Below are 9,242 nucleotides of genomic sequence, written 5' to 3'. Positions count from 1 at the left end.
TCTGCTGCACTTTCCTAAACCCATAAAGGTTGAGCTGTCTAACTAAAGTTTTCAGACTTCCAGTTTTGAATATTCTGAAAGGGGCCTTTCTCTCCAGAACTTCTTTCTTGAAGAGATCTTCATCAATCACTACCAAGGTTCCACTCTCATCCCACCAAATCGATTTAAATTGATCACTTCCAACCAGTTTCCAGAGTTTTCTTGGGAAGGTCAGAGAAAGAAAATCATCGTTTTCATCTGGTTCAGAGACAGAAAATGTGTAACATGGACTTTTTGTCAAGGATCCCTCAGACAAAGCCTGAAAAGCATTTTCTTCAATCACAGACCTCAAGTCCAAGTCCCCAGCGAATGTGTGATCACACGATGGAGGTCTACTGGAGTTTTCTGATGCATTTTTAGGAGACACATCTTGAATTTCTGAAGAAACATGTGACATCTCAATTACCTCTTTCTTCAGCCACTTTCTAATCTGCATGGTTTTGGCACTGCCGCTTCAAATGCTGCTTGGCAGGCCTGCACACACAGACTGCCTTAGGCCATCACAGTGGCTCACAGCCTGAGTAGCTGTGACATCACAATCTGTCTGGTCTCCTAGCAATCTGAGTAGCACATTTGGCCAGCGTTTACTTCTCATTCATCCAGTTAGTGTAAAATATAATATAGGCTGTTTGTTGTTATAGTGTGACCTGCAAATATTATTCCCACAAAATCTTTTAATAAATTAATTTGGGGTCCATGAAATGAAACTGATTTCCTTCCTTTCTCACACAAACTCATAACAGATTGGTGAACAGAGTTTAAATAAATACTCCACAAACTAAATATTTTATAATGTTTATGAATTTGAAGCCAAAATGTGTCTCAAACCTGTACAAAAATGGTTAAAATATTCCATTATTGTTTTTGATTAAAGTACAACCTAAATTAATTTGAATGTGAAAGTAGTTATTTATCGGGTTATTTTACATTAAGTAGCCGTGTTTTCAAAAGCTATGAATGCACATCAATTTATTTGGCATGTTTTTGAATACATGGTAAATATCTATGAAATAAAATTAGATTAAAATTACATCAATCTACATACAATAAGGCAATCCCAGAGATTGGGAAATTTAAACATAACTTTTTTAATTCAGTGTTATATGGAAAGCAAATATAGATTTCCACTAAATTTTTTAGAACAGAAAATGGATTCTGTAAAGTTTCTGGATAAAATTTCAATATATTTAAAAAATTTTTTTTTTATCTCTCCATGAAAATAAACTATCAGAAACAGGTGTTTAAATGTAACAGTTTTTATAATTTAAAAGAAAGCAATACTTACAAGTCAATTTAGCCAATCATGTGATAATCTTGTAGTTCCAAAATTCAAACATATTCATCAAGGAATTTGAAATTGATACAAAAAAATTAAAAGGAATTCTTAAATGTGTCACATTAATGATTTGAAATATTATTTAAATATCCATACTTGATAAAGAATTGTGCATTTAAGATGATTCCTATCAAAATACCCATGATAATCTTCACTTAGTTAGAACTAATTATTTCAAAGTTATAAGTAATGAAAAAGATCATATGTTGCCAAAGGAATCTCAAAAATATAAAAATAAAAGTTAAATCCAGTTTTAGAATTATTTCTATACTTACACTGTACTACTATGCCATATTAATTAATGCAATGTGATACTGAATCAAATACAGACAAACAGATCATTGGAAAAGAATAGAACAAACAGGTATAAACCCTCATGCCGATGGTAAATTAATCAATTAAAATGAAAGCAAGATTAATCAATAAAGGAAAAACATCCTCTTCAATAATTTGTGCTAGGGAACCTGAGCAATTAAATGAGAAATTATGCTGTTTCCTCACATTGTGTATGGTCCATGAGCACAGAATATCTTTCCTTTTATTTTTGTCTTTTTAAATTTCTTGTATCAGCAGTTTATAGTTTTGTATTTAGCTGAATTTCCTTCATTTGTTAATGTTTTCCTAGGTATTTATTATTTTTGATTCAAGTTGAACCATACAAATGCGTCCCTAATTTCTCTTTCTGATAATAATAATTTTTAGTATATACAAATTCAATTGATTTTTGTACTCTGCAAGTTTACTAATTTTGTTCATTTTTATTAACAGTTACTTGTGGAGTCTTTGGCATTTTCTTATACATAAAATTATGTTATTTACCAACAGAGACAAGATTGCTGCTTCTTTTCCTTGGTATGTAGATGACTTTTATGTCTTTTTTCTTGACTAAGTGTAGACTAGTGCTTCTGATAGTGTAATTTAGAACTGGTGAGAATGAGCTTCTTTTTCTTATTACTGGTCTAGAGGAAATGATTCCTGCCTTTTAACATTCAGTATGATGTTAGACACAGCTTTTTCTATTATGGCTTATATTATGTATAGTTACTATCTATCTGTAGCTAATTGTTTAAGAACTTTTAATAATAATGTTCATTTAAATTCAGTCAATGTTTTCCTACATCTACTGAGTTTATTATTTTTAGTTACTCTGTTTTTTAAGGGAGGATATCACATTTATTGATTTACATATATTAAATCACATTTCTGTATCAGAAGTAAATCTCATTAATCATGATCTTAATATTATAAAGTGTAGAGAATTCAAATTGCTAATATTTCAATTAGGATGAATATACATATAAGTGCTGAAGGAAAATTTTACACTGTATCTTGAGAACATATTTATTTCGTTCAGTATATTTTACCTCTCATTTAGAGTTTGGCTTATGTTAAAAGCAAATTCTTTCTAAATAAAGAAAAAGGATTTGTTGGAACTGGATTTACTATAGTTTATTAACACTGAACATCGTACTTATTTACAATACGCACAAAACACTAGCTGAAAATGACAAAATATAACAAAAATGTCATCTGTTTCCAAGAATGAGACAGAAATTGCTTTCATAAAATGTAATTAGGTCATATTTTTTAACCTACCCACATTTATTGGGTATTTGTTGTTTGTTGTTCTTGTTGATGTTAGTTTGTTTACATATAGTCTTTGATAATTTACTTATTTTCCACTACATGGAGGCACATGGGAATTTGAAAACAGCACCTTCATTTAAATGTAATTATCAACATAATTCTGGAACAATAAGCAGAAGCCAAAGAATCTGGATATAAAGAGGACTAGGATATTTATAATTTCTAGGGACTGAAAAACTTCTCATGGAAGAAAAACCAAGAACTTAATATTATGTTTGCCAGTAAGGTAGCCAATTTTGCAAATTTAAGTTTCAATATTACATGTAATCTCTTTTATTTATAACACTGAATTAAAAAAGTTATGTTTAAATTTCCCAATCTTTGGGATTGCCTTAGTGTATGTAGATGATGTAATTTTAATCTAATTTTATTTCATAAATATTTACCATGTATTCAAAAACATGCCAAATAAATTGATGTGCATTCATAGCTCTTGAAAACACGGCTACTTAATGTAAAATAACCCGATAAATAACTACTTTCACATTCAAATTAATTTAGGTTGTACTTTAATCAAAAACAATAATGGAATATTTTAACCATTTTTGTACAGGTTTGAGACACATTTTGGCTTCAAATTCATAAACATTATAAAATATTTAGTTTGTGGAGTATTTATTTAAACTCTGTTCACCAATCTGTTATGAGTTTGTGTGAGAAAGGAAGGAAATCAGGTTCATTTCATGGACCCCAAAATTAATTTATTTAAAAGATTTTGTGGGAAAAATATTTGCAGGTCACACTATAACAACAAACAGCCTATATTATATTTTACACTAACTGGATGAATGAGAAGTAAACGCTGGCCAAATGTGCTACTCAGATTGCTAGGAGACCAGACAGATTGTGATGTCACAGCTACTCAGGCTGTGAGCCACTGTGATGGCCTAGGCAGTCTGTGTGTGCAGGCCTGCCAAAGCAGCATTTGAAGCGGCAGTGCCAAAACCATGCAGATTAGAAAAGTGGCTGAAGAAAGAGGTAATTGAGATGTCACATGTTTCTTCAGAAATTCAAGATGTGTCTCCTAAAAATGCATCAGAAAACTCCAGTAGACCTCCATCGTGTGATCACACATTCGCTGGGGACTTGGACTTGAGGTCTGTGATTGAAGAAAATGCTTTTCAGGCTTTGTCTGAGGGATCCTTGACAAAAGTCCATGTTACACATTTTCTGTCTCTGAACCAGATGAAACGATGATTTTCTTTCTCTGACCTTCCCAAGAAAACTCTGGAAACTGGTTGGAAGTGATCAATTTAAATCGATTTGGTGGGATGAGAGTGGAACCTTGGTAGTGATTGATGAAGATCTCTTCAAGAAAGAAGTTCTGGAGAGAAAGGCCCCTTTCAGAATATTCAAAACTGGAAGTCTGAAAACTTTAGTTAGACAGCTCAACCTTTATGGTTTAGGAAAGTGCAGCAGAACTTTCAAAGATCTGCTTCTCCAGCTGACTTTCTGGCAGAAGGAAAACAAGTCTCCACTTTAAGCAAGGTATTAAAAAAAATTGGTTACCATGTTGTGACATATATTGAATTTAATTTTGTACACCAATCTATGGAAATATACATGTAAACTAGATCTTGGAAATTATATACAACTGATAATGCTAAAATTATTTATGTATGGTATTTATTTATTTATTTATTGCTTGTTATTTGTATTGTTACTTATTTACTTATTTACTTACTTACTACTATTTATTTATTTTTCCAAAAAAAAAAAGAGGCACAGTTTGTGCATTAAGTATTCACGTTTATGAGAAACTGTGCTAGGGCCTTTGAATCTTATCAGAACTCAGAATAAAGCTATTACAACCTGGCATTCGCCATTGCTGCAAGTGCGAACATTTTAAACTTGAGGGCTAAAATATTTAAATGTGTATATGCCAATAAGTAATTTCAAAAATAATCAACAATGTATATATTTTGATGACATTATCTTTGTGTAGTAACCTTGAAATCTGAGGTTTGATAGGTGAGGCTTATTGTAGTCTTGTTTCTTGGTTTAAAATATTACTAAAATCTTTCTCCTTTTGTTGTAGTTGCAGTTCTACCATAACCCACATTTTAAACGAGGCTGTCCTCAGCTTCTAGTGAGAATAAAAAGAAGAGTCGGGATTAATGTTGCTTCTGCGGTATCTTCATTAGCTCAAGATTTCAACAAGAAGCATTTTAAAGCAGGGGGTAATGAGGATACTAATAATTGTGGTTTGGGGGCGGGCACTAGTGGAGCGAGTGTATTGTCAACCTCCGAAAATTTAAATGTGCCTTTCATAAGGAAGCCCTCAACCAGTCAGAGAACCCTTAATACAGCTACCCCAATTAGAAATGATTTTTCTCCTCCATCATCTATGTCCGCTAGACCATCAGAACAAACTGCAGTGGATCAACATGCTATTTTAAATCAGTTGACCACATTTCACGTGCACTCACAAAGCAGCTACACTCAAGCAAATGGCCGCATATTGAATTTCATTACAACTGCGACGTCTACTTCTCAGTACCGCATCGTATCTCCCGTACAGAGCAGTTACGTTGGACTGGTGGTGGAACCGTCTACTTTTCCAACTAGATACCCCGATGTATCAGCCAATGGGTTTTACTTTTCTAACCTGCAACCAGCAGGCAACTTATGGTTCCAAATGCCAATGATAGCTCACACCTCTGTTGCCTCAATTTCAAGGCCAACCCATCAACCATCTTCAGGGTGTGAACGTCATCCAAATTACAACTGATCTACCAAAGGACTACCAGATTATGCAGGATAACATAGATTAAAGTTGATGTTAACAAGTAGCAAAATACCTGCAGTTCTCTTATGTGAGCAATAAAAGTGCACGTGGACCTGTATTTGCCTTATTTTTCTAAAATAGTGTTAAGAGTAAAACGGTAGGCAAAGCTATCTTTTTTTAACCTAGATGTTTGATTGATATGATGACTTGATGTAATCATTTGGGAGTAAAGTTAAATAATTTCTTGTAAGGAAGAAGAGAAAATGGGAGGATTTGAAGAACTCATTTAATATATATATATACTCTATATTTTAATATATATATATATGCACACTATATTTAATATATATATAATGCATAATATTATACATTAAGGGGTTAATATCCAAAATATATGTGAAACTCCTAGACTTAACAATAAAAAAAGGCCAAAGAACCCACATAAACAAAGGTCCAGAGGCTCTGAATAGACACATTTGAATAGGGTTTCGAAAGAAGAGACACAGTTGAGCAAACAACATATGAAGCTACTCCAAAATTTCAGAGCCACAAGTTATTGGGAATATAATAAACTACAAATGAATTATCACCTCACACCTGTCAGAATGGCTCTGAACAAAAAGCAAACTAATACATGTTGGTGAGGATATGGAGAAAAGTAAAACCTTGAGCACTTTTGATGGGAATATAAGTTATCGGTTCCACTGCACATTCGCATCACAGTATCCTCATCCATTTTCCTGTCCAGGGATGTTGGGTTGATTTAATGTGTTGTGGGGGCAGTAAAATAAAAGGATGCTTTTATTCTATCGAATGATTTCCCTGCATCTATTGAGATGATCGTGTGAGCTTTATCTGCCATTCTATCAGTGTGGCATGTCACACTTAGTGATTTGAATAATTCAAAGCATTCTTAACTTCCTTGCTCACCGTGTATGATCCTTTCAATGTATTGTTGAATTCATTTTGCTTGTGTTTTGTTGAGAATTTTGGCACATGTGCACATCAGGGATATTGCTCTAAGTTTTTTTGTGTATTGTCCTTTCTGGCTTTGGTATTTAAATAAAGCTGGCATAATAAAACATGTTTGGAGACTTTCCCCCCTTCACATTCTTGGAAGAGTTGGAGAAAGATTGATCTTAAATTGTCTACCAATGTATGACAGAATTCACCACGCAAGGCATATTATAGATTTTTCCTGGTTTGTAGGTTTTGGTTACTGATTTACTCACTCATATTATTGGTCTAATTAACTTTTTTAATATTTCATAGTTCTTTTTGGTAGATGTATGTTTTTGGGAATCCATCTTTTGTTCTAGGTCATCCAAATGTTTGGTTAATAATTATTCATGGTAATTTCCTATGAGTCATTGCATCCCTGTAATATCAGTGGTGATGTCTCCTCTTTCATTCTGTGTTTTGAGTCTTTATTTTCCTAGACTATGTACAGATTTGTCCATATCAATTTTTAGTAAAGAACCAAAATTTTCTTTCTTTCTTTCTTTCTTTCTTTCTTTCTTTCTTTCTTTCTTTCTTTCTTTCTTTCTTTCTTTCTTTCTTTCTTTCTTTCTTTCTTTCTTTCTTTCTTTCCTTTCTTTCTTTCTTTTTCATTCCTTCCTTCCTTCCTTCCTTCCTTCCTTCCTTCCTTCCTTCCTTCCTTCCTTCCTTCCTTCCTTCCTTCCCCATTATTTTCCTGGTCTGCGTATTATTTGATCTCCTTTCATCCTTTCAATTTTCTTCTTCATACTGATGTTCTCCTAGATCATGGAGTTGTAAAGTTAAGTAGCAACAATCTTTGTATTATATCGTATATTGATTTACTACTCTAAAATTCCTTCAAACCACTTACTTCACAGTGTCTCATAGGATTTAGGGTGCTGTGTTTCCTTTTTTATTTCTTCATTGTTTTGATATTCATTTTGATTGCTTGACTATCCTATTGTTTATAAGAAGAGTGCTGTTTTATTTTAACACGCTTGTAATTTTAATTTAATCTTTCCTCTTGTTATTAATTTCTAGTTTTATTCTACTGTGGTGAGGAAAAGTGTTTGCTCTTACTGTAATCTTTATTATTATACAGTATCCTCCTTTAACTCACGGGGTAATTTTTACTTATAAGCTATTTGTGTGAGTGTAGCCACCTGCATTCTCTTTTGCCTGCCATGTGGATGCAATATCTCTCTGCACTTTGAGCCGATCTGTTTCTGTAAAGCTCAGATTTATCTCTGTAGACAGCATTCGGTTGAGTCTTCTTCTCTTGGTCCATTAGAATCTACATGCTGTTTTCATAGTGGCTATGCCTATTTACATTTCCCACAAAGAGTGCATAAGTGTTTCATGTTTCCACAGTCTCTCGAGCATTTGCTCCCTCTTGCATTCTTGACGATAGACCACTCTAACGAGCGTGAAGGGTTTATCACTGTTTTTTGATTTGCTTGTCTGAGATAATTTGAGATATTGAGCATATTTTAATGTGTTTATTTCCCCTTTCTCATGTTTTCTTTGGAGAAACATCTTTTGAAGTTGTCTTCACATTATTTAGTTAGGTTTTTCCTCTATTTAGTAGCTTGGGTTCCTAATATAGTTTGAATATTAATCCCCAATCAGATATATGGTTTGTCAAAGTGTTCTCGCTCCTTCCAGAGGTGGCTTGTTTATTTTGCTGATTATTTCTTTGGTAGAATTCTTATCTGGCTCTTGGGTCAGGGCAATACTTACCTCAGAAAGCAAGTCTGGAAGTGTTTACATTTCTTCCTATTTTTTGCAAAGTTTGGAAACATTTATTACAATATTTGGTGAAAGTTATAGTGAGATTATTCTATCATGTGTTTTGACGTATTGTGAGGTCTTTCATGACTGATTGAACCACCTTGCTTTTTGGAGATTTTCTATTATGTCATGATTCAGACTTGGTGTGTCATGTTTTGGGGGATTTAGCCATTTGTTCTAGGTTATCCATTTTTTTTTTTTTTTGCCTTATAAGTTTTTCTAATACTTTCCTGTGATCCTTTGATTTTTGTGTCATGAGTTATAATATGTTCTGTTTTATATACAATATTTTTATTTGAGAACTCTCTTTTTTCTTTCTGAGTCTATCTAAAGTTTCTTTTTTTTTTTTTTCAGCAATGTCATCTCTTGGTTTACTTTTTATTGTCTGTTGTTTTACTAATCTTTATTTCATTTACAATTTCAGTGTTGGATACCTCCTCCCTTCCATTCATTTGTGTTTGATTCATTGTTCTGCTACTTCCCTGAAGTATGCATTTAGGTAGTGAATTTGAGATTTTGCTTTCAGTGAAGGTGTTTTCACTATAAATTTTCCACTTTGAACATTTTTCACTGCATCACATAGTGTTTAGCATGTTTGTCTCTATTTGTTTTCGTGTGTGTGTGTGCATGTGTGTTTCTGTGTGTGTTTGTATTAAGATACTGGTTTATTTTCCCATGGGTTACATCTTTGACCCAGAGCTTGCTCAAGCATTTCTGCTTTAA

The 9,242-nt window shown here is 33.0% G+C and overlaps 1 pseudogene; it reads left to right on the top strand.

Moving 5' to 3' along the window:
• The first annotated feature begins 4,009 nt into the window (after nt 1-4,009).
• Nucleotides 4,010-5,870, top strand: LOC102522829 (annotated as a pseudogene).
• Nucleotides 5,871-9,242: the final 3,372 nt, after the last annotated feature.

The sequence above is a fragment of the Camelus ferus genome, chromosome X (genome assembly GCF_009834535.1).
Source record: "Camelus ferus isolate YT-003-E chromosome X, BCGSAC_Cfer_1.0, whole genome shotgun sequence".
NCBI classification, from domain to species: domain Eukaryota; kingdom Metazoa; phylum Chordata; class Mammalia; order Artiodactyla; family Camelidae; genus Camelus; species Camelus ferus.
Note: the sequence above shows the minus strand (reverse complement) of the source record. Positions and strands in the feature narration are given on the sequence as shown.